Genomic DNA, 22,706 nt, shown 5'->3' on the forward strand with positions numbered 1-22,706 from the left:
TCTCCTTATTTGTTATTGGTATCTTCCAACTTTCCAATTCTTCTTGATTCAGTCTTCATATGTTTCATATTTCTTGCAATTTATCCATTTTTTCTAGGTTATCTAAATTGTTGATGTATAGTTCATAATAGCTCCTTATGATCTTTTTAATTTCTGAGGTAGCCATTGTAATGTCTTTTCTTTCATTTCTGATTTTTTTGAGTCTAGATAGACTATCCATTATTATAAGTGGAGTATTGAAGTAGTCTCATATTATCATTTTTCTGTCTATCTATAGATAGATAGACAGATCTATCAATATTTGCGTTATATTTTTAGGTGTTCTGATATTTGGTGTATATACATTATTATATCTTCCTGCTGATTTGACCCTTTTATCACCATATAATTTTTTTGTCCCTAGTAACAGTTTTTGAAGAAAAGTCTATTTTCTAAAATACAAAAATATAACCACTCCTGCTTTATTTTGGTTACCAATGGCGTGGGATAATTTTCCCATTTTTTCTCTGTCAGTTTATCTATGCCTACACCTAAAGTGAGTCTCATAGAAAGTGTATCTCTTGATCTTGTATTTTATCCATTTAGAGACTCTATACTTTTTGACTGGGCAGTTTAATATATTTACATTTAAATTAATTATTAATATATAAGGACTTACTAGTGTCATTCAGTTGTTTTGCAGCTGTTTTGTTTCTCTCCTCTCTTGTTGTCTTCCTTTTGTATTTGCTGATTTATGTAATGATTTTCCTTTTTTCTCATTATCATTTGTGTATATGTCACAGTTTTTTGTGGCTATCATGAGGTGTGCATAAATATCTTGTAATTATGTTATAACCACCTACATAAATTTATAACAACTTCAATCACATTTAAAAAACTCTACATTTCTGCTTCACCCACCCAGTCTGTGTTATTGCAGTTAGAGTTCACTTCCTTTTATATTGCATATCCATGAACAAATCGTATAGTTATAGTTATTCATAATACTTTTGTCTTTTAACTTTTATATTAGAGTTAACATTAGTTTATGCACCATTATTACAGTGTTATGTTACTACATATTTGTCTATATATTTACCTTTACCTGCGAGATGTATGGTTTCATATGCCTATGTATATGATATTTAGCATGTTTTTATTTCAATTTTAATAACTCTCTTCAGCCTTGCTTGTAAGGAAGGTTTAGTGGTGATGAATTCCATCAGTTTTTGTTGTCTGGGAAATATTTTATCTATCTTTAATTTTAAAAGGATAGCTTTTCCAGGTATAGTATTTTTGATTGGCATTTTTTTTTCATTCAGTACTTTGAATATATCATTCCACTCTCTTGGACTCTCTCCCACTTTCTCAGGAGAAATCCACTGATAATCTTACGGAGGTTCCTTTCTATATGAGGAGTTGCTTTTCTCTTGTTGCTTTCAAAATTCAAAAACCCTGTGTGGGGTCCTTTGGGCTTCTTGAATCTGAATGTCTATTTCTTTCTCCAGATTTGAGAAGTTCTCAGTCACTATTTCTTTCAATAAGCTTTCTGCTCCTTTCTCTCCCTTCTCCTTTGGGAACTCCATTATGCGTATTCTGATTTTATTTATCACATCACGTAAGTCCCATGGGCTTTCTTCCCTCTTTTTTATTTTTTTGTTTCTTCTCTGAATAATTTCAAATGACCTGCCTTTCAGTTTACTACTTCTTTATTCTGCTTGTTTGCTTTAGAAGCTCCATTGCATTTTTCATTTCAGTCATTGTATTTTTTAGTTCCAGAAATTCTGTTTGGAACTTTTTTATGACTTTTGTCTCTTGTTGAAATTATCATTTTGTTCATGTATTGTTTCCCTAAAATGGCTGATTTATCTATTTGTGTTCCATTGCAGCTTGGTGAACTTCAAAACAATTATTTTGAATTATTTGTCAGGCAATTCGTAGATCTCCATTTCTTTGAGGTTGGTTACTGAAAATGTATCATGTTCCTTCCGTGGTTTCATATTTCCCTGATTTTTAGTGTTACCTATAGCCTTGTGTTGGTGTCTGCACATTTGAAGAAGCAAGCATTTCTTTCAGACTTTACAGATAGCTTCAGTAGAGAAAGACCTTAACCAGTGACAGATTTGAGGGCACTGGCTATATAAGTTTTGTGGTGATGGCAGGTTCAGAGAGGCATGGCAATGCTAGTTCAGTGGGTGCACAAGGTCAATAGTTCTGGGTTTGTACAGTGGTGCCAGCTGTCAAAATTACGGAGAGGTCAAGAGCCCCAGCGTCAGGGAAGTGCAGCAACATGGGTTTTGAGTGGCTCCAGCAGCTGAAGCTCACATCAGCAAAGACTGCATCCTCAGCAGTGAAGGCTGCAGGGATCCGGGACCATGGTGAGAGGAGAAGCCAGCTGGACTTCCTGGGTCGAGTGGGGACTTGGAGAACTTTTCTGTCTAGCAAGGGGATTGTAAAATGCACCAATCAGCACTCTGTAGCTAGAAAGAGGTTTGTAACATGCACCAGTTAGTGCTCTGTAAAAACACACAAATCAGCGCTCTGTGGCTTGCTAGAGGTTTGTAAAATAGACCAACCAGCATTCTGTGAAGTGGACCAATCAGCACTTTGTAAAATGGACCAATCAGCAAGACATGGGTGGGGACAAATAAGGGAATAAAAGCTGGCCACCCAAGCTAGCAGCGGCAACCGGCTGGGGTCACCTTCTGCGCTGTGGGGGTTTGGTTCTTTTGCTTTTCACAATAAATGTTGCTGCTGCTCACTCCTCGAGTCTGTGCCACCTTTAAGAGCTGTAACACTCACCGCAAAGGTCTGTGGCTTCATTCTTGAAGTCAACAAGACTGCGAACCCACTGGAAGGAACCAACTCCGGACACAGGGGCACTGGTTAAGCCAGATGAGGTCCTCAGTGGTTTTCTTGCTCTGCTTTTCTCCCACTGGGGAACTTGCAGCTGATGGGTTCCTCTCAGTGCTGAGCTTTGCTAGTCTGAAGAATGGAGTAATGCAAGTAAAATTAGACCGTTCTTTCTACTCCTTTCTTTGCAGTCATTCTCAATTTTTTCTGCTTCACTTGTTGCTGCAGCTTCTTAACTGGACTCCAGAGCTCTCACAGACTGATTTTTATCTGTGGATGGTTGTAAAGTTGTTTTTGGGTTGGAGGGTACAAGGGCTGGGACCTCCTAGTCTGCCATCTTGCTTACGTGCAGTACTTTGAATCTTCATATGAAATATTCTATTACAGCTAAATTGACAAATTTATTGGCATATGGTTGCTCATAATAGTCCCTTATCATTTTAACATTTATAATTTGTAGGAAATGATCTCTTGTTCATTTCAAATATTTGCAATTTGTGTATTCAGTTTCTGTCTTCCCAATGCTTTCCCTCTCCATCTTCTCTATTCTAATAATTATAACTAATGATTTTTTTTTATGTTTTCAAAGAACCAGTTTGGGTTTTATTTCTTATTTTTTTGCTCTTTTCTAAATTTCCTTTTATCGGTATCTTCTATTATCTTTATTATACTCCTTTTTATTATTTGAATTTAATTTCTTCATTTTCTGGTTTATTGTTGTAGAGGTATAGAATTTTGGTATGAGATCTTTTCTGATATAAGAATTTAATTCTATGAATTTATCTCTGAGCATTTTCTGAACTGTGTCACATGATTTTTAACAAATATTTTCATTTTCATACTATTCAAAAATACTTTCTAATTTCCTGTGTGACATTTTTCTTCAACCTACAGTTGTGATTGTGCTCTTTAATTTTCACATTTGAAAATTTTCTAGAATTTTATCTTTATTACTAATTTAATTATACTGCTAACAGAGAATGTAATGTATATGGTTTCAATATGGCACATCTTTGAAAATATCTGGGTACCTTGGAAAAGAGTGTGTACTTTGCAATTTGTGGGTAGAGTATTCCATAAAAGTTGTTAAGGTCAGGTTATAGCTTTGTTCAAATTTTTTATGTCTTTATTGATTTTGTTGTGTATTTACTGTTTAAGATAATGAGGGCTGAAATATCCAGCTATAACTGTGGACTAACCTACTTTACTTTTCTGCTCCTTGGTTTTATGCTTTGAGTATTTTGACACTCTTTCTTATGTTGATGGACATATAAGAGTTTTATGCTCTCTTTATAACCTGTCATCGCTTTCATTATGGAATGTGTCTTTTTATGGCTGCTAAATTTTTTGTTCTCTCTATCCTATCTGATATTACTATAGCCATTCTAGATATTTTGGTCATTTGTATTTATGTACTATATTATTTTTCATCTTCTTACTTTCAGCATATATGAATTTTCACATTTAAAGTAGTTTTTTTTTTTGTAGACAGCACATAGTTGGGACTTAATTTTAATCTAATTTATAATCTCTGCCTTTTATTTGGATCATTTAAACAACTTTCCATCTTGTTTAATGTTTTCAATATTTTTCGTCTGTTCTTTTTCTTGTTGTTTTTGTTTTTGAGGCAGAGTCTTGCTCTGTTGCCCAGGCTGTAGTGCCACCACACCCAGCTAATTTTTGGGTTTTTAGCAGAGACGGGGTTTTGCCATGTTGGCCAGGCTGGTCCCAAACTCCTGGCCTCAGGTGATCCACCCACCTCAGCCTCTCAGAATGCTGGGATTACAGGCATGAGCCATGACGCCCAGCCTTATATTTTTCCTGTTATTTTTCCTGCTTTTTTAGATGCATTGAGTATGATTACCATCAGAATAGTATTATTAAGGAAAAATAAGCAGACAAGCAAAATATCCCACTGTATTATGAAAGAGAAATATAGCACTCATTTTTAAATTGAAGTACATAGTTTGTGAGGACTGGGCGCAGTGGCTCATGCCTGTAATGCCAGCGCTTTGGGAGGCCAAGGCGAGCGGATGACTTGAGGTCAGGAGTTCAACACCAGCTTGGCTAACCTTGTGAAACCCCATCTGTCTTAGAAATACAAAAATTAGCTGCGCATGGTGGTGCATGCCTGTAGTCTCAGCTACTCAGGAGGCTGAGGCACGAGAACTGCTTGAATCTGGGAGGTGGAGGTTGCAGTGAACCAAGATCGTGCCATTGCTCTCCAGCTCCGGTGACAGAGTGAGACTCTGTCTCAAAAAAAAAAAAAAAAAAAAAGGAAATACGTAATACGTGTTTAATTAGTTTTGTCATCTTTATTTGTCCTGCAAATACAGGAGAAGATATATTTCAGTTTGTTAAAGACTATTTTATGAACAGGTATCAAATGAAGAAAACTACTGAGATTAGTGTTGATCCCAGTGTAGGAAAAAAAAAAAAAAAAGAACTTGCTCCTGAATACTAATTCACCAATTTATTCACAGAGAACAGTTAGTGATTCAAAACTATGCCTCCTAATCTTGGTTCAGTATTGAAGTGGTCACTCACTGTGTGACTTTTCAGTCTGTGTGAAGGAAAAGCAATCAAGGTAAAACTCTTTTCACTAGAGTACGCTTCCTACAGTGGTGCTTTCTAAGTATTTGTAGTTCTTCATTAGCTTACTGTATATAATGACAGTAAACTCCTACAATTCCAAACATTTTTTCAAGTAGCTCTCTCAGTGACATTTTAGCTGCTTGAACAGACAGAATCTGTCACTCTCCCTCTGAACCTGCTTTTAAAATGTGAGTTTGCTACAACTGTCCCTGCGTTGGAGAGCTGTGGGAAGGACTGCAGTTATCCAGGTGTTGGTAGGATACATTTATATCATAAGAGACGGTGTTGGACTATAAGTCTGCCAATCTGTTACAATAAATCAAAGCTAATACTTAACCCGACGTTTGTGTCTGTTTCTCAATCGGCTCAGAATTCTGAGGGAAAAGAAATGAGATTAATTCTTAAGCCCCAGCACATGTTGCTTTGGTCAAGAGACTTTAAAATGCACTAGTGGAACTCACACTTGTTGATCAAGATAGTATATAAGGATAATGAAACTCTTGGGTTGGCAACAGCATTTGTTGACGGGAAGTGAGCGGCTACTTTTGTAACGGATACATTGTGAAGTCTCAACTCACTAGAGCACAAGGAATAATGATTCTTCCTACTGTGTTCCTTAATTCACTACATTAATGCCCAAAGAAGGACTTTCCTAATTCTCTCTCAATTTAATCCCATAACATTTCAATAACTTTGCTTATTAGATCAGTTTCATTTCATTCCTTATAGCCTCAGTCTGGTTCATCTTATTGAGGTATTACTGGCATACGATGTACTGCTTATGTTTAAAGTGTGTGGTTTGATACACTTTGACACATGCAAACATCCATGATATTCTGACCACACTGAAGACAGTGGTGTTCGTTACTTTCATTGTGGTGATAGTTTCATAGATTCATCACCCTCAAAAGTTTTTTCTTAGGTCGAGTGTGGTGACTCATGCCTGTAATCCCAACACTTTGGGAGGCCGAGGGGAGAGGATCGCTTGAGCTCAGGAGTTAGAGACCAGCCTGGGCCACATAGTGTGATCTCACCTCTATAAAAATTAAAAAAAAAATAAGCCAGGCATGGTGGCACGTGCCTATAGTCCCAGCTACTCTGGAGGCTGAGGTGGGAGGCTCAACCTATGCTTGAGCCCAGGAGATTGAGGCTGCAGTGAGCCATGATCACACCACTGCACTTCAGCCTGAACCACAGAGTGAGGCTCTGTCTCAAAAATTAAAGAAAAAAAATTTCCTCTTGCCCCTTGTAGTTCCTTACTCCTACCCCTACCCACACCCTCCTTTCCATGTACAGCATACAGGCACTTTTTTGATCTGGCTTTTTTCACAAAGCGTATATCTGAGATTCATCCATGATGATGTGTGTATCAATAGAGGCATATCTTGTATTATTACACTTTGATTTATTGTGCTTCACAGGCACTACATTTTTACAAATTGAAGGGTTTTGGCAACTCTGCATTGAACAAGTCAATCCACACCATTTTTCCAACATTTGCTCACTTCGTGTCTCTGTGTCACATTTTGGTAATTCTCTCAATATTTCAAACATTTTCATTATTAATATACATGTTATGGTGGTCTGTAATCAGGGATCTTTGATGTTACTATTGTAGTTGTTTTGGGCAACCATGAGCCACACCCATGTAAAGTGGAGAATTTAATCAATACATGTATGTTCTGACTGCTCCGCCAACCACCCATTCCCCCATCTTTCTCCCTCTCCTTGGCCTCCCTATTCCCTGATATACAGCAATACTGGAATTAGGCCAGTTAATAACCCTACATCAACCTCTAAGTGTTCAGGTGAAAGGAAGAGTCACACATCTTCCATCTTAAATCGAAAGCTAGAAATGATTAAACTTAGTGAGGAAAGCATGTCGAAAGCCAAGATAGGCCAAAAGTAGGTATCTTGTGTCAGCTAGCCAAATTGGGAATGTAAAGGAAAAGTTCTTGAACGAAATTAAAAGTGCTACTCTTGTGAACACACAAAGGATAAGAAAGCAAAACAGCCTTATTGCTGAAACGGAGAAAGTTGTAGCAGTCTGGATAGACCAAACCAGCTACAACTTTCTCTTAAGCCACAGCAGCACCCTAACTCTCCTTAGTTGTATGAAGGCTGAGAGAGGTGAGAAAGCTACACAAGAAAAGTTGGAAGCTAGCAGAGGCTGGTTCATGAGGTTTAAGGAAAGAAGTCATTGCCATAACATGAAAGTGCAAGGTGAAGAGCCAGTGCTGATATAGAAGCTACAGTAAGTCATCCAGAAGATCTAGCTATGATCATTGATGAAGGTGGCTACACTAAACAACAGATTTTCAAGGTAGATGAAACAGCCTTCTATTGGAAAACTATGCCATGTAGAACTTTCAAGGATAGAAATCAATGCCTAGCTTCAAAGCTTGAAAGGACAGGCTGTCTTGTTAGGGGCTAAAGTGGCTGGTGATTTTAAGTTGAAGCCAGTGCTCATTGACTATTTCAAAAATTCTAGGGCCCTTAAGAATTATGCTTAAATCTACTCTGCCTGTGCTCTTCGTGGAATAATAAAGCCTAAGTGAAACTCATCTGCTTACAGTATGGTTTACTCAATATTTTAAGCCCAGTGTTGAGATCTACTGCTCAGAAAAAAAAAAAAAAAAAGATTCCATTTTGAGATAGTGTCTCTCTGTGTTGCCAAGGCTGGTCTTGAACTCCTGGACTGAAGCCATCCTGTCCAGCCTGTTTTTAATAGGCCTGAATCTTAGTAAGCTCTAACATGTGAACTTCAGTGGCTAAATATAACCTAGCATAATCAGCTGACCCAAGGGGTGGAATTACAGTTGTTGCTGAGGTTGGCATTAGATTTTGAGTAAAATGATCTTTCAGTTATATGGACTTTTTAGGTATTGGTGAGTTGAAGTTTCTTGATCCTTGTTGCCTATTTATTAGCAAAGAATTAGGACATTAAATTAGGTTTTGCTATTATGCAAAACCGCAATTACTTTTACATCAACCTTACTTCAAAGGCAGTTAATTGCCCATGGGATAGAAATCATTAGTATCTAAGGTTTTAGGTCACATTTTTTCTAAAAGTTTCTTTTTTCTCTTTATGGTTTTGATTTTCATCCCATTTTACTTCAAGAACTACACGGAGGATTAACTTCTTAGTTTCCTTTGCCTTCTAATATAACCACCCTGTCATGTGGTCACACTGGCTCTTGTTTGTTCATTCTAAATGCACTAATAATAACCCTAAATTTCAGTGACCTAAACCATGGGTTTAACCAAAAAGGAGTGATAGATTTTAAACATAAATGGGTAGAGAATAATAAAGAACCTCTTCCATTTATTCAGGTTGAAGAGAGAAACTCAATTAATTAAACACCTCCTTCCTGACCCTTGCAAAATACATATATATACATATATACTTTTTAAATATGTAAAATATATACATAATACATAAAATAGATATGTATTTTGCAATATCACCTGTGTCTGGAACAGCTGGTTTCTAGAAATCAGATTGGGTGATAATGTGGATTCATTTAAAACTATGTCTAGATCTTTAGATTAATACAGAGGCTGTGAAGTATTTTTTAAAATGATGAAAATTAAGTTTAATTGCACTGTATTTTCTAACACTTTTTCCAATTTTTGTAAAAATATCTTTTAATAATAAAAACTGAAGAAAATTTAAAATTTCTCCAACTCTCATCATTACAAAACAGTAATAGCCTAAAGTAAATATAATTTCAGCCAAAAGGAAAGAATAAAGGAAGGAAGGAAGGAAGACAAAAAGCGTTTCAAAAACCAGGGATCATGGTGTACCTGTTATTTCAAATTTAATATTATTTGATTTAATTTTAATTCCACCAAAGAAAAAGATATTGAAGTAAAACAGAAGGGATTGACAAATTTGAGATTAATATTTCTTTATTGTAAAATATGTCTCTTTAAAAATAAGTCTAAAATTAAGAAAAACAATAAAATCTTTTTTCTTTTCTTTTTTCTTTTCTTCTTCTTTTTTTTTTTTAGATGGAGTCTCGTTCTGTCGCCAGGCTGGAGTGAGGTAGCTCTATCTTGGCTCACTGCAACCTCCACCTCCTGGGTTCAAGCAATTCTCCTGCCTCAGCCTTCTGAGTAGCTGGGACTACGGGCATGAGCCACCAGGCTCAGCTAATTTTTGTATTTTTAGTACAGATGGGGTTTCACCATGTTGGCCAGAATGGTCTCGATCTCTGGATCCCATGATCTGCCTGCCTCGGCCTCCCAAAGTGCTGGGATTACAGGCATGAGCCACTGCACGTGGCCACCAATAAAATCTTTAAGAGGTTTGAGTAATATTCAACTTTATGGTATTATTATGATATTCTTGGAATCTCTAGATATCTTATTTATAACTTATTATTAATTTATCAATATTTAGATACTTGCAGATACCTAAAGATAACTTTAGACTCTTAATATGAAGAATGGTTTTGATCTTTACATATTTTAAAATAAATTTGTATATGTATTATATAATATATACGTTATATATATAGTCAAGAAGTATACCATTCATATTCTATTCTGTAACCATAATTTCCATATTGACCAACTTAGATTTCTTAGAATGGATATAATACTCACTAACAATTCACGTCAACACTGTTTCTCATATTACAGTATACAAGTTATCTATGAAAATGTAAAACTTCCATATTTTTGTTTTTATTTTTATTTTTTTTTATACAGAGTCTTGCTCTGTCACCCAGGATGGAGTGCAGTGGCGCAATCTTGGCTCACTGCAAGCTCCGCCTGCCGGGTTCATGCCATTCTCCTGCCTCAGCCTCCCCAGTAGCTGGGACTACAGGCGCCCACCACCGCACCTGGCTAATTTTTTGTATTTTTAGTAGAAATGGGGTTTCACCGTGTTAGCCAAGATAATCTCGATCTCCTGACCTCTTGATCCACTCGCCTCGGCCTCCCAAAATGCTGGGATTACAGGCATGAGCCACTGCGCTTGGCCCATATTTTTATTAAAGTTCTCTTCCAGTGTTTGCGTTTACATTTATGTTATCCTAATACCTTAATTGTTGGAGAAGAAAAGAACAGAGAAGGGCCTAATGTATAAATAATGCATTCAAGCCAAGTGAAAGTAAATGATTTTATGGTTCATTATAGAATGAGAGTTCTTTAGTTGTTAGGAAAAAAAAGCAAACAAAAATGGCAGAAAAAGTTGAGTCTTCGTATATAATAAAAGCGCACAAACTAATAAAAGTCTTAGTAGTCAGTATCATATCCATAATTTTATGTAGCATTTTAGTTTTAGCACACCATCATTTCATATTAAATTAAATTTTTTTTTTTTTTTTGAGGCAGAGTCTCGCTCTTGCCCAGGCTGGAGTGCAGTGGCGTGATCTCGGCTCACTGCAAGCTCTGCCTCTCAGGTTCGCGCCATTCTCCTGCCTTAGCCTCCCAAGTAGCTGGGCTATTTGTTGGTTTGCAATTTTATTTGCTCTTAATTTATGATGTAGGTAGGTTTTACAGTTTTCTAACAGATATAAACAAAAGAGCTAATAATTAGTTTTATGTTTATAAGGTATTTTTTAAATGCAATGAATAAAATTCAAATAAAAATTTTTTTAAATTGATTTAAAACAGCAGGTAATGACACTGTTCCATGTATATCTCCCTGGCTCTTACAGTTTTAGTAGTGCATGCAGTACTTACTTCCAACTACCAATGCCTGCAACTGAGGCCTTTTTTTCTTTGCCACCACTCACATAGCAGGCCAGAGAAGCTGAAAAGAATTAACCCTCCTGGCAGCAGCCCTCAATCTATGACTGAAGGGAATTGGAGTATAAATACCTCAGCTCTTCCTCCCCGTGACTGAAATAATTCTGAGGCACACATTTACGCTGTTGCCTACATTTCCTCAGCAGAATGCAGCTCCAGTTGTTGGATGCAGGACACTTATGCAGTGGACCTAAGGCAACATCAGGGCCCCTTTTTAAAGAGGGGGTACACAGCAGCTAGAGGACAAATGAAGTCTGAAGTCCTGACCCAAGTTCATCTCACAGTAGATCCAGCAGATCTCTGGAACTGCCAAGTAGAAATTTCTCTGTTGCCCAAATACATAATCAAAATGGCTGTATTTATAGCTGGCAACCATCACACTAGTCCCTGGTCTGTATAGTTTGAAAGGCCAAATGGAAGCCACCTGAAAATGCCCTCCACAATAACAAAAGTAATATCACATCTTGGGCAGGATGGTCAGAAGCAAGGGCTATGGTCCCCTTCGTACCCCATCTTGATTTAATTTAACAAGTTAGCCCACCACAGTGTCCATGTTTTAAAGGCATGGGTCAAGGAACCACTTGGAGAACTTGTGCTTCTCATTTCCACAACTTTTCGCCATGTTGGGCCAGAGGTTCTGGTTCCTGGTAGGGAGAGGGATCCTTCTAGAAGGAGCTAGAATACAGTTTCCACCAAATTTAAAGTTATATCTTCTCCCTTGGCATTTTCAGCTTCTTATTCCAGTTGACCAAGATGCAATAAAGAAGCCCTAATTAATGAGGATACACGGTTGCTATGATATTATAAGGGCAGGGAAGACTATGTCCTGTGACCCTTTGCTAGGGGTTTCTCTGGCTACTAAAGCATGCTTGCCCATGTTCTGGAGAAGTTAACACCTCCCAGGAGAAGCTCTGATCCAAAGCTGATGGAATTTGTTGTATAAACATCTCATTTTTCCCTCCCTTACTTAACTCCAAGACACATGATCTACACTGTTTTCCAAAGTTCCTGAGAAGGGTTAAGCTCCAGTAGTCCTTGCAGTACTTTTCTTGAAAACACTCTTCTACTTGTGAGTGAGCTTCCCTCCCTTCTCTGTCTTCATTCCCTACTCCCTTACGCCTTCCAATAAAGTTCTTGCACTGAAATCCTTGTTTCAGTGTCTCTAGGAGTACCCCAAATAAGGCAGGGTCCTTGAAATTTTGTTTTCTCTTTAAAAAGCATGTCACCATTTTAAAAACACTGTTGTAGTGCCCAGCCAGCATACATGCTTCAATAATTGCTGGGATAACATCCTACAAAGCAATGATCTAATTGCTTACATGCTCATAGTCACGAATGAAAGATGCAAGAAAATGTTCTTTGAGAGGGCTCAAATTGTATACTAAATTTTAAAATGCATGTAAAAAACATTTGCATACACACACACACACACACACACACACACACAGCCATTTTAAATTTGGATACTTAGAAGGACAAATTTCTTTTCTTTGAGAAACTTCCCTACATGGAACAGCTCATCTAAGTCTTAGATCCTCGATGAGGCTGCTTATAAGGCTGTCTAAGTTGTATTCTGCATAACTCAAGGGTGACTTGCAACCTGTAGCCCACATCTTCTGGAACCTTCTGGAATTCTGGCACAACTGGATTTACAGCATGCCTTTGCAAATGGTTATCTATCTCCTTAGATATTATCACCACAATACAAAATGAATGGTTATCTATCTCCTTAGATATTATCACCACAATACAAAATGAATGGTTATCTATCTCCTTAGATATTACCACCACAATACAATACAAAATGAAGTGAGCCAGCCCATCAAACTCAAGCGCTCCCCTGCCTGAAAAGAAATGTTAGACTGTGGATATTGAAGCTAATTTTATTCAAAGCAGTTTTCATTGCCCTGAGGCACTTTATCTACTGCTGGAATGTACTCACTGAATCATATTTTAAACCAGTATTCTCTCCAATTCTATATGCGCCTCAAAGTCTAAGCACATTGGAACTGGATAAAGGGCTACTGTCAAGTTCAATTTAGTCAAGATTACCTCCTCAACAATACTTCAAACATTTTATTCACATAAATCATACAGGAGGATTAGAATATGCACTCATTTAAAAAAGATTACTTTGCCATTCTGATGATCATGCACAATCTTATTGCTAGTAAACTCCTTTGTATAGTTTCCCACACAAACAAGTAGAGTTTCTCATGGGAAATAAGCTTTTGCAGTTTTTTTGAAAGAAATATACACTAAGCTTTCTATTTGTTTTAAAAATCAACAAAACAGTACCTTAAAGGGAATACACTACTGGAATATTACAGAAAATTAAATATCTACGAAGCCTGTTGCAAATGAGTAAGTCACCTTTTGAGGTTTTAAAAATCATTTTCATAAGTGATTTCCATTGACCACATGATGATATGAGTAAACTTTAGAGAACATGTTAAACATTTTCAGCCTGCATTGCATATTACCTGTCTGCCTGTATTTTTTCAAGCTTTGCATTTCAAATGCTTTCTCAGTTCCATAGCCACTCTCTCAGTACCTCGCTATTGTCTGGTACTCAACTAAATTCAAACTTTGGTGTTATCTGCCAGGTCACGCAGGGAGGCTGAGATTTTTACCTCTGCATTAAAACAAGGGATCCAGTGGATTTTTCTGAGACCCATACTTACACGCATTTAATAATATATTTGAACATATTTTTATATACTTTTATAATGATCACATGCCTAAACTGGGGGAAAGGGGTCCTGATCCAGACCTCAAGAGAGGATTCCTGGATCTCTCAGAAGAAAGAATTCAGGGCAGGTCCACACAGTGCAAAGCAAAAGCAAGTTTACCAAGAAAGTAAAGGAATAAAAGAAAGAGTACTCCAAAGAGCAGCCCCGAGGGCTGCTGGTTGCCCATTTTTAAGCTTATTTCTTGATTATATGCTAAACAAGGGGTGGATTATTCATGCCTCCCCTTTTTAGACCATATAGGGTAACTTCCTGTCATTGCCATGGTATTTGTAAACTGTCATAGTGCTGGTGGGAGTGTAGCAGTGAGGACAACCAGAGATCACTCTCATCGTCATTTTGCCTACTAGGTTTTGGCATGCTTGGTTACTGCAACCTGTTTATCAGCAAGGTCTTTGTGATCTGTATCTTATGCTGACCTCCTATGTCATCCTGTGTCTTAGAATGCCTTACCCATCTGGGAATGCAGCCCAGTAGATCTCAGTTTCATTTTACCTAGCTCCTATTTAACATGAAGTTGCTCTGGTTCAAATGCCTCTGACACCTACATAGGCTGTGACATGATTGAGCATTTAAAATTAAAACATTATAATTTCATGATGTTTCTCCCCTCTCCTATTTTTCTTCTTCTTGTTATTTTTTTGTACCAATAGTCTCTGATCTCCAAGTATGCCGGGAAGCAGGTAGACACAAGGTCAGCAGGGCAGGAGGGGAAACAGCAAGAGCAGCATGCTGACGACCTTTCTGCCAGTTAACGCTCATAGGTCACGCTCTGGCAATCACTGCTGTTGACACGCAGAGGTGGCCTCATAGATGGAACTAGTGTTGAACAACTCCTTGCATAGAGCAATCTGGTTTTAAAATGTCAGGTTTTTTAAAGCATTAGTTTATTTGTCTTAATGTAATGGATAAAGATAGTCCCTCATTACATGATTTACATCTGTAACCTGAGAAGAGTTAGATTTTTAACTTTGAATTGTATTTGGAACCAAATTTTAGACTGATGATGGTATAAAAGGATATAAGAGTAAAAACTTAGTGATTTAACTTCCTCACAGTGTTTTCATTACCTTGTGTATCTCCTTACAATCTTCTGTAGAAATTAACTATTATTGCCCCAGTTCACAGGAAAAAGAAACTTAAAAACATGGAAGTGAGGAATTTTTTTGCTCGAAATCATAAATTTAGTTAAGTTAGCATCCAGTAGGATTAATTTTTTTATTATACTATACATTTATATGAAATCATATCTCTTTATTTTATCATCTCTTCTCCAGAATTGAATCTTAGGGAAGATCAAAACAAAAACCTAAGCAGAACTGGAGTGCCCTCCAGGTGAGGCCAGGACCTTCTTCAGGTTTAGCCTGGCTGTAAGAGCTCAGTCTCCCCATTTCCAGGTGTCTTAGTCCATTTAGCATTGCTGTAACAGAATACCTGAGACTGGGTGATTCATAAAGAAAAGAGGTGTATTTGGCTTGTGATTCTGGTGGCTGGAAAGTTCAAAGCTAGACAGCTGCATCTGAGGAAGGCCTCAGTTGCTTCTGCTCATGGTGGAAAGTGAAAGATGAGTGGTGTATGCAAAGAGATCACATGGCAAGGGAGGAAATGAGAGAGATTGTGGAAGCCAGACTCTTTAACAACCTGCTCTTGCTTTCACAGGAACTAATCCGTTCCCACAGAGTGAGAACTCACTTACTCCTGCATGAGCATCTATTCATGAGGAATCTGCCCTGCCCTGTGACCCAAACATCTCCCATCAGGCACCAACTCCCAACACTATACATTAGGGATCAGATTTCTACATGAGTTTTGGCTGGGCCAAACTATATCCAAACCATAGCACCAGGTAAAAGCACAAAAGAGCAAGTTTCCTCTAAAGCTTCCGGAGAAAATGCACAGTTACCCTGCACAGTGTAGTTTAATTGGATAGTTAAGACTAGCGGACAAGCCCCATCAGATCCAGCAGTTTCAATTCTTCTGTATAATTGAGGAAGAACCCCAGATGTTCTTCTGACTGAGTAAGCTAGCATTGACTTGTTATAAAGAAGCTGGTGGACCAGACTATCATTAAAATGGACTTTGCCTTTTTGTCTGGGCAACAAAAGGGAAAAAAGGCTGCTTAATTTGCTGAAGGGCATCAATTAGTGCCAATCCACACATAAAAATAAAACAGGTGGAACTTTTAAAAACATACTCTCTGAAGCACTCATACATTAGGACACATTACTAACTCATAAAGCATTTTAAAGGATGCGTTGGGTGAGCCTGAGCCAGACAATTAAAGACATCAAAGTCATGCTGGACAATGTTAATCAAGTGTAGCCTAAAGCTGCCTCCTTACATATGTAAGTTCAGCCTAAAGGTTTTTCTGTACATTGTGAACTATAATAAGTAGAGGTGTAAACTGCCTGTAGCCCACACATGTGCCAGTCACTGAGTTTTGGCCAATCATATGTAGCCGACTGTTCTAACGGTGTTCAAAAGGTGTTCAAATAAGGCAAACGCCAACCTGTAACCAGTCCAGCTGTTCCTGTCCCTCACTTCCGATTTCTGTACATCATTTCCTGTTTTTTGGTGTTTTGTTTTTTGTTTTTTTTGTGTTTTTTGTCTATAAACCTTCTTCCACCACATGGCTCTGCTGGAATCTCTCTAAATCTGCTGTGATTCTGGGGGCTGCCTGATTCTTGAATTGCTCCCCGTTCAATTAAACTCCTTTAAATTTAATTTGGCTAAAGTTTTTCTTTTAAAAGCAAGAAACCAGTAGTCGTTCCTCCTTTGCCCCCACTACCAGAGGGTACTTTCACTTGTCATTGTTTGAGCTCAATGAATTTAATGTTCTGATGTGGCTACAGAGAAGCCCTGGAGGGTGCTAAACAGTAACATTCTCACATGAGTACAACTGTACCTCCCCTCCCTTACCCACGGTTTAGCTTTCTGTGTTTTCAGTTATCCACAGTAAATCATAGTTATTTTTGTTAATATCAGGTATTTTGAGAGAGTCACCATATTCACGTAACTTTCATTAGAGTATATTGTTATAATTATTCTATTTTATCATTAGTTATTGTTATCTCTTGCTGTGGCTAGTTTATAAATTAAACTTTATCACAGTACGTATGCATAGAAAAAAAATTGTACGTATAGGGTTTGGTACTCTCCATGATTTCAGGCATCCACTGAGGGTCTCGGAACATATACCCGCCACGGATAAAAGGGGATTACCCCCTTACCCCCTCCTTTTTTTTTTTTTTTAGAGGCGGAGTCTCTCTCTTTCGCCCAGGCTGGAGTGCAGTGGCACTATCTCTGTGGTTCTCTGCCCCAGCATGATGAGTGGTTTCTAATTTTTTTTCTTTTGTAGAAAACGAGGTAAAAATTACTCTCTCAGCCGGGTGTGGAGGCTCACGCCTGTAATCCCAGCACTTTGGGAGGCCGAGGCGGGCAGATCACGAGGTCAGGAGATCGAGACCATCCTGGCTAACACGGTGAAACCCTGTCTCTACTAAAAATACACAAAATTAGCCGGGTGTGGTGGCCCGTGCCTGTAATACCAGCTATTCGGGAGGCTGAGACAGGAGAATCGCTTGAACCCAGGAGGCAGAGACTGCAGTGAGCTGAGACTGCACCACTGCACTCGAGCCTGGGTGACAGAATGAGACTCCGTCTCAAAAAAAAAGCATGACAACCTAGATTGTGAAGATTGATGGAGATAAGAATGATTCAATAATTTAATCTTAAGAGTGCCTTAGTTAGCAAGCAAGACAAAAGGTTATCACGATAGTAGGAGGAAAACTAAGAGATCGTGGAAGCCAAGGAGGAGATAGTTTCGAGAAAGAAAGAAAGCAGGAGCGAGTTTGAGGCACAAGAGAACTGCGAAAGGTCCATTGGATATGATTAGGAAGAGATTTCTGGAGCAATTAGGACCCTCATCAAGGTTAAAGAAAAGAGAGGATTTAGATTATCTGAGCTCCCTCCTAAATCCCTGGTTTTCAGTCCTTAGAGCAACAGGCTAACTGATGTTTAGATTAAGAAAACTGACTTTTTCCATCAGATAAGAGTCCCAGCAGGAATCCTGGCAGAAGGAATCAGAGACTAGCACGGGGCGGGTGGAGCTCAGGGCCATTCCTGATTAATGGCCAATGTAAAGAAACCCCAGAAAGACACCAAGTGACAGGAGGCAGGGAAATTCGTAGGAAGAGCAATGTAGAAGTGAAAATCATTGCAAAACGATGATTTGGTCTTAGTTGAAAGACAAGTAGAAAAAGGTGAATTTGAAAGACGACTTGTCATTTATAAGGACTTGCTGTATTTTTTTCCAACCATTTTTTCAATATTTTGTTGCTTGCCTTAAGGGATGGGCAGATATGGACTCTGTCCAGTGGAAAGTCACCTCTAGGTTTTTACACATTTTTGAAAGGGGAGTGGAGAACAGCAGTGGCCTGAAAGCTCTTAAAACTAGTGCTCTGGGTCGGGGCGGTGGCTCACGCCTGTAATCCCGGCACTTTGGGAGGTCGAGGTGGGCGGGATCACCTGACGTCAGGAGTTTGAGACCAGCCTGGTCAACGTGGTAAAACCCCGTCTCTATTGAAAATACAAAAAAATTAGCCAGGCGTGGTGGTGAGCGCCTGTAATCTCAGCTACTCCGGAGGCTGAGGCAGGAGAATCGCTTGAACCCGGGAGGCAGAGGTTGCTGTGATTTGAGATCGTGCCCTTGCACTCCAGCCTGGTGACAGAGGGAAACTCCGTCTCAAAAAACAAACAAAGAGCTAGTGCTCTGACTCTGGTCCAACTCTTTTTCCCTTTTGAGTTGATTCAGTGACAACACAAGCATTAGTATCCAGTATCCAACCATCTGAAAAAAATGGGAGGATTTTGGCTTGTCTTCGCTAAAATAGTTTGGGGAATAATAGAGTCACAAATTAGAACTAGTAAGAATCCATTCTTTCAATCTTGCTAATTGGAGTAAATCCCTTATTTGTGGACATGAGATTTACTTTAGGTTGTATTTGGCAAGTGTGGGAGTACAGGGTGTGGAATTTATTCAGCTACAAAAGTCCCTTAAAATTCCCCGCAATTTCATAAACCCTTAAGAGTTCAGACATGCACGAATGTTTGTGAAATCTTTGGAGGATGACAACCTAGGCTACTCTGTCTGCTGAAAATGACTAAGTTGGATTTTCTGCTTCATTGCTAAGGAGGAAACTTGACGGCTGAAAGTGAAAAGTGATGGCAATAAACCGGGGAGAGTGAAAGAGAAGGTGGGTGAAAATTTTACTCAACTGGGAAAAAGATGCTAATTCAACCCCGAGCAGCAAGAGAAAATGCAAATGAAGATGAAGTCAAAAGAGCTTAACCTGTTTCACATATTTCATTTCTAAAAATTCGATTCTATTTTCTCTTGTCTCATAGTCTGTCTTAAGAGACTCATACTAAATCTGTGGGCATCCTATTCTTTCCTCATCTAAACACATTTTTAAAGGTGAGAAATAACCAAAGTTATGAGGCAGGATTCAGGGTTAATCAATAATTTCAAACAGGAAATAGAATATATTAAGTCAAGAACTAGTGTGTAAAGATATTCAGCAATCTTGTTAGAAAGTTGTTTGAAAGAACTTGCTCTTTTTTTGCTTAGAGATGAAGTTGTTGTTCTTATTCACACACATGAACACAGCACGTTCTTGCTTCAGGAAGTGCGCCGGCGGGCAGATTAGATAAATTCAAAGATCGGTATTCTGACAAAATTGGCAGTTTCCAAATGCCAGATAAATTTGTTTATCCCAAATCATTGTGTTGTAACTTAATCACAAATTAAACAGATTTAAACACAGAACCTTTAAGTAAAAATATGTGGGGAAATAATTGCTTAAGTTTAAAAATAGGAATCTCTATTTTTTTATTTTTTCTTTATTTATTTTAATCAATGTTGACCAGGTTGGCCTCGAACGTGTAGCCTCGCCTCCTCGAATGCCAGGGCAACCGCCCTGAGCCACCGCGACTCCCAGGAATCTCTATTTTTTTTAAACCAGGTGAAAAATATTAGACCAGATTACTCACCCTTAAAAATTAGACAAAGTATCTGAATCATCACTCCCTTGAACAACGCCTCCTAGCCGTGGGATTGAGGAGGAATCTGGTGTTAAAAGTCCACACGCATCATTTCCCTTAATGTTATTAATGATAATTTGCATAAGGAACCTTTTTTTGACTGTAAAAATAAGTTTACTTTGACAGTCTCTATTACTTAAGACATTTAGTCTATCAGATAATATCTTTGTAATCATAGTGCTGTTTAAACTTTCAGATTTTTTGTTCGTTTGCTTTTGTTTTTGAGACGGAATCTCACTCTGTCGCCCAGGCTGGACTGTAGTGGCAGGCACTATCTCGACTCACTGCAACCTCCGCCTCCTGGGCTCAAGGGATTCTCCTGCGTCAACCTCCCGAGTAGCTGGGGTTGCAGGCGCCCGCCACCGCGCCCGGCTAATTTTTGTATTTTTAGTAGAGACGGAGTTTCACCATGTTGGCCAGACTGGTCTCGAACTCCTGACCTCAGGTGATCGGCCCGCCTCGGCGTCCCAAAGTGCTGGGATTACAGGCGTGAGCCACCACCCCCAGCCTACACTTTCACTTTTTGATGAAATCCATGGATGGCTTCCTGAGGTACATTGAGATTTTGTGTGTGTGCTATCTTCTGGAATGAAGCCCCACACCATTTATTAGACGATCTTGGGGATATATGCCTTGAAGGGAAGAATGATTTAGAATATCACATTAAAATTGTATATGTACTGTGAGGCAGCAATACAAATCTGGCACTTTGCCAAAGTTATTACTAGTAGGTGGGTTAAAGGGACGTTTACCCCAATACTATGCAAAGTAAAGTGGACCTTTCTGTCAAACAAAAATAGTAATAGGCCGGGCATGGTGGCTCAAGCCTGTAATTCTCAGCACTTTGGGAGGCTGAGGCGGGAGGATCGCTTGAGCCCAGGAGATCGAGGCTGCCGTGAGCCACGATTGTGTCACTGCCCTCCAGCCTGGGCGACAGAGTGAGACCCTGTCTCTAAAGACAAACCACACACACATACACACACACACACACCGACACACACTTATTGTTCAATTCAGTGCGTGTTTTGCTTCGTTTTGGATGAAAATTAACAGGCTTTCACATTGTGACTTAATCTTATCAGAGACTCCTAAAGTAAACAATAGCACAGTAGGAGAAACCCTGATTGTGTAACTTCTGCTCTTGCTCCCCTGGAAATAATGTCATTTCCTATAAACCTACCCCCAAACAATCGTGACTACGTATTCATACTACTGGAGTCTTCCAAAATAGCAGCTGCACATTATTTATCAACGTTTATTTTGCATTTGACAAAGCACATCCACCTGGGCTTCCATTTATCATTGCTATTATTATATTTTATTATTATTTTCTTATTTCCAAAATCTTTCTAGAATGGAAAGTAAACGGGGGGACCAAAACCCCACTTAGAACTCTGCTTAGAAGATTCGGAAATGCCCTTGAGGTTTGGTCCTCCCAGGAGAGCTCGAAGTTTGTCCTCGCGCGCAGCCCCGCTTCCCCCGCCCGCGCCCACCGGCCTAGCCCGGGGCTAGCGCCCGCCCACGTGTGCTCGGCTCCAGGCAAACCCCGCTGAGCAGCGGCCGCACACCGCCCACCCCGGGGATTGGCCAGCGCGGCCGGGGCCCGGCGGGAGGCGGGCTCGGGGTCGCGTTCCGGGAGCGCGGGGGAGGCTGGAGGAGGCGGTGCCGCCCGGCCCCGCGCCCCGCCCCCGCCCCGGGTGGCTACACAGAGGGGCGCCCACGTGCCCAGCCCTCCTTCTGCAGCGCGGCCGGCGGGCGCTCCTCTTCGCGGGACCAGCGAGGCGGCGGCCGCTGCTCCAGCGTCCCCCAGCCGCGGGCCCCCGACGCGCTGCAGCCGGCAGCCCACCGCCGCCTTCTTGGCGCGACCCCAACGCAGCCCCAGTAAGTTGCTAGGTCTCCAGCCCCGCCGAGAGGCCGCGGGCGAGGGGCAGCCCGGACGCTGGGGCCGGCGGGGAAGGAGCGGGGCGAGGGCGCCCTGGGGCCGGCGGGGAACTAGAGGGTCGAGGGCTCCCGGGGACGAGTCCAGCTGCGCGCAGCTGCCCTGAGGCCGCGCTCCAGCGAGTCTTCGTCAGGGAGTCGGGGCCGTGGGCTGGGGCTGAAGCCGTGGACCTTCGTCCTCGGGGCTGCGCCCCGGGGTGCGCCTCGCCTCGTCCGGTCCCTGTGCAGCCGGCTGTGCCCGGGGGCTTCGGGGACCGCTGGAACTGGGAGAGGGGCTGGCACGGCGACTTCGCGGGGACCCTTCAGTCACTATTTCCAGAGGAGCTCGGCGCACCCCTCTCCGGGTGGGCAGGCTGAACCTCCTGGCCCTGCACGCTGCCGGGGTCCCCGAAGCCGCCTTCGCTCCTTTGCGGTTCTTGGCTTAAATTAGAAAGCCGGCTTGGAGCGCTGGAAGCCCCTTCACATTCTGCAGGGGACCTGGTAAAATAGCCCGTCTTGGTGTTTGTATTGGGTATTTTAAAGTAACTGGGTGCCTTTTAAAATCCGTTTGAGATGGGCTGTATTTTATAAGCCCGTTTCATGAAACGCTGTTCTTGAGGCTTAGAGAATCTCCCAACTCATCACCCCAGAGTACCTGTCCGTTCAGAAAGTACCTTTTCATCCTCTTTTGACGCTTACATCCAGTCTATGGAGTAAGGTATTGAGAGATTGTCATCTTCAACTCGTCGA

The 22,706-nt window shown here is 40.3% G+C and overlaps 1 protein-coding gene across 4 annotated transcripts in view; it reads left to right on the forward strand.

Moving 5' to 3' along the window:
• The first annotated feature begins 21,724 nt into the window (after positions 1-21,724).
• The window catches only part of SLC7A2 (solute carrier family 7 member 2), a 73,560-nt gene continuing 72,578 nt past the window's right edge, over positions 21,725-22,706 (forward strand). For 2 of the 4 annotated variants that reach the window (XM_016959136.4, XM_009454869.5), the window contains exon 1: positions 21,731-21,920. The gene's annotated coding sequence lies outside the window, so the exon portion shown is untranslated. Of the gene's footprint in view, positions 21,921-22,706 lie in introns of all 4 variants that reach the window. The other 2 variants (XM_009454867.5, XM_009454868.5) reach the window with 2 other exon arrangements.

This window comes from Pan troglodytes, chromosome 7 (genome assembly GCF_028858775.2).
Source record: "Pan troglodytes isolate AG18354 chromosome 7, NHGRI_mPanTro3-v2.0_pri, whole genome shotgun sequence".
Lineage (NCBI taxonomy): Eukaryota > Metazoa > Chordata > Mammalia > Primates > Hominidae > Pan > Pan troglodytes.